Here is a 4,162-nt window from a genome sequence, read left to right on the forward strand (position 1 = left end):
AGTTAAACACATTTGGACAGTGAAGGATTCTTGCTCAGAAAAAGGATCAACATGCTCTGAAGTCAGAGCACAAAAACCTTTTTTGTAACAAAATATCGATTTCTGCTGTCCCTGTATCGATACATTATTAGCAAACAAAATATCACGATACTACACAGTATCGATATTTTCCCCCACCCTTACCATATAACTACTGTGTGTTTATTTAAAAGACATTTTACACATTTAATCACAGCCTTCAGTAACCATCTTTTTTAAAGGTTGCTGATATCTGTGGCGCACACACACAGTCAGATTAGTCTTCTTACCTTGCAGGTTAACCCGTAATGATCACAGCTGTGATTCCATCAGAAGTGACTTCCAGGGTCGCCTTAAGTCTGTTTTTAAAAGAAAGTTAAGCAGCACAGAGCAGGCGATTAGGTCAGGAAGTCAGAGACAGCAACAGCATAAAGAATTTGATATATTTTCAAAATAAAAGATCCTTTGAAGACTAAACGCTTGTTTCTGAAACACTCCCACTGTGAAAGGTGGATCAAAACTTCACCAAAGAGAAGCAGCCGCTGTGTTTCAGGGTTAAGTTTACGCGCTCATTTTCTCAAACAAGGTGCTTCCCTGCACGAATAGCAGGACTGTACTTATGATGGCCCCCTACAACCAGCAGGTAACTACTACTGTACATCAATAAAATGAATATATCTAAACTGGGACGTGTTTCAGACTGGGTAAAAGTCAGCTAGAAAAAAGGGCCAACGGTCCAACTTTGAAGTTTGAGACATCAGAGCAGGTTACAGCCAATCTGCTGCAGTTTTCTAAAAATCGCACTCTTGGACTAAAACTGAATTTTCCAAACACAAATGCAGTTGTTTGGAGGCGTTATTACAGAAACTTTCCAGGTGTAACTCCCATTTCATGAAGTGTTACAGAAAAATATAGCCGACACAAACAGACCCAAGCTTTCAGTCACATCACATGATCTTTTTTTACAGGTGCTAAAATAAAAGGATCAAACACTCTGGACCAGCAAACAAAGGAAACACCCCAAACACTAAGACATTTAAGCTGTTTGTGGAGGGAAAATGCCAAAAGTTTGAACCTTTCACTTCACTTGGTGTGCGTTATTTTTATATATTACTGGTCAGCTGACCTCAAGAAGTTACGACAGAAGACACATTCAAAGCTGTTCATTTGCCTTTTTCGTTGAGTATGTGTTATACCTTTTGTGAAGGAGCTTTCCAAGGTGAAAAAGCTACAAATATTTAAAAAGACCCAAAAAACTTTAAAATACACATAACTTTGTGTAACAGGAATACAGATAATTAGCATTAATGGTCCCTGAATACTCAATGTAGGACTCTTTTAGTGGACTCTGGCCACACATTGGAAACCAATGAAATGTTACAGTCTTAACTGCGTTTGTGAAGTTTGTACTGAAATATGCATCAACACTAAATCAAGCATAAAACTCTTTTCGAGGCTAAAATGTGGCTTTTAAAGAGCCGGCCGTGTGTAATTAAATTGCCACAGAGCTCACTCGTTGCAGGAGCCGAAACCTTTCAAATGTTATTTTAAACTCATCCTGTCATAACTGTACTTTTTATGTTACAGGAGGTGAAAATCATTCAAATATGAACTGAGTTTGCTGCATAACACTGAAAAGAGATGCAACGAGCTGTGTTATGAAGCGTTTTAGTTTTTCTTCTTTTTAATTGAAATGCAGTGAAATCGCAGGTTTGCTGTGTTAATTTTTTTGCTTTTTTGTTCTTTGCTGTGGTGATTTCATTTTTTGCCTGCAACATTGCATTAAAGGGAAATGCCACTGATTCTTAGCGCTGCTGTTTTCTGTTCACATTTTTACTCTGTAAAGTGAGTGTGGATGAGTTTTTATACTGAAGGGGGTTTACAAGGTGCTTCATGTGTCATAGTTTTTTATTTTGCAAGTTTTTAAAAACATTTCTTTAATAAAAAAAATTAATTGAGAGCAACAAGCAGACAAAAGCCAACAAACAAGAAATCTCAGTTGACATAAGCTAAATATTGCATCTTTTCACAATAAAACGCTCCTGAGGTTCACGTTCTGTGAAATTATCTTTTATTCAAACGACAGGTGTAGTGTAAACATACATTTATGCTTTGCACTTAAATGCTGTAAAAACTACAAAGATAAATATAAAGTCGACATTTGGCTGCATTCACATAAAAAAGGTTGTTTCCCATTTTAAAAACAGCTTTTAACAGCCTGTTTACGGAGGCCTCGTGTGACATCTGGAGCTCGACTGGCTCATTCCTCCATCACCTCAGCAAACAGGACTAGCTGCCTCTGCTACTGGTCAAGCACTCTTCTGATACAAGCTGTGTTTCTAACTTTAGTCTGTAGCACCATGTTGGTGAAAGACGACAGGAGACGAGCTGCTGGCAACCCCACAGCAGGTGAAGCCAAAGTGGGCAGCTTTTGAAAAAAAATTTTTTCTTTCGGTTAGATGTTAATCAGGTAGAGCTCATAATATTTTCCTCCATCCAGCAGCTGCTCGTGACTGTTTGTGCACATTTTTACAGCAATAATAATGCATGTTATCAAAAATGGCTTTAAATCTAATGAAAACAGATTTATCTTGCAGCCAAACCCACCTACAGCAACCAGATGTTCTTTCTTTACTGATGATGGGTTTTTTAAACATCCATGCACATTTTTCTGCTGTTTTCTATGTGTAGTCCCATTGGAGCACTATTAATCTGAATTTGATCGTCCAAAAAATGTATTTGTGGATGAGGGTTATTGAGTCTGGCCTGTCTCATGTATCTTAACATTTTTGTATTGAAGGCACAAACGAGCATCAAGAAACAAAGAGACACAAAACAGGTTGTCAGAGGTAATACAATAAAACACAGTCAGTAGGTGACTATGTGGTAACGGTTATTTAACATCAGTGAAAGACAAAACAACAATACCAACAAAAAAGATGCATGTTTCCTCCCTTTTTTCCATCTGTAAGTCAAATTTTCAGGTTATTATCTAAATTGAAATTACAGTTCAGGTTGGGCTCAGACTCAAAACACTGAGAAAATTCTAAACTGACAACAAAAACACTTTGAACTCTAACCATAAACTGAAATTATGACTTACCGATGTGGAAAACAAGTTTTTTCAGTGGCAGGAACAAGCTTCCACACACCCAGCTTTTGGCATTTATAACAGGTGGGCCCTGTTAAATACTGCAGCACTGTAAGCACATTTCTGCTACTACGCTTACTGTTTTCTTTCTTATTATGTTTACATTTAACTCTTATTGCAAAAATTAATTTACTCTGGTGGGAGAGTGCAGATAATTTTTTACTTTAACAGTAAAAAAACAGTGAAAGTGAAAGTACAGATGCAGTGGCCTGGGTTCAAGTCTGACCTGTGGCCGTTTGTTGTGTGTCTCTCTGCTTTCTGTCTGTCTTCACTATTCAATAAAGGCAAAAATGGCAAATAATTTAAAAGTACAGATACTGGTGTTTCTGATCAACTGATACTGGTGTTTGTAAACTTTGTGTATTGTAGTGCTCTGCAGAGTTCACAGCACCGCAGGACAGTCCACCTTAACGGAGCTGAGACAGGTGACCTGGTTATGTCAGTTTTGAACCACGCTACATACAAGATGTGTGACGGGCTGATTTGGTTTATTTTAGTTTGTTATCCCAGCCAAGTCACCTGACATAAGATAAGATAAGATAACCTTTATTAGTCCCACACGCGGGAAATTTGTTTAAAGTTAAAGGTTCTGTCAGATCAGATTTTTGTTTTTAAAAGGCCGCAGACCATGAAATAAGTAAACATTTATCAGCCATCATTATCACTGAGCTAAATCCAAACAACAGCAACAAACGCGTTCTATAAAATCACATCTCTAATCATCGCATCATCTGTCTACTGTCACCCAGTCGTCCTGAGACCTGCAGCTGTTACTGGGCGGGATTTGAATGATGCCACCAATCAGGAAGAGAGTGAGTCACTAAGGCACCGGAGTTACTGGGCGGGATTTGTGCAGCTAATAGTTTATTTATTGACAAATATAGTCATATATGTTGGTGGGAGATAGGCCACGATAAACAGTGTTCAGGGCCCCGCCCCTCCCTGAGCCTGGTTCTGCTGGAGGTTTCTTCCTGTTAAAAGGAAGTTTTTCTT

Source organism: Pundamilia nyererei, unplaced genomic scaffold (assembly GCF_000239375.1).
Source record: "Pundamilia nyererei isolate P.nyererei 1_Seehausen unplaced genomic scaffold, PunNye1.0 scaffold00361, whole genome shotgun sequence".
In the NCBI taxonomy this organism is placed as follows: domain Eukaryota; kingdom Metazoa; phylum Chordata; class Actinopteri; order Cichliformes; family Cichlidae; genus Pundamilia; species Pundamilia nyererei.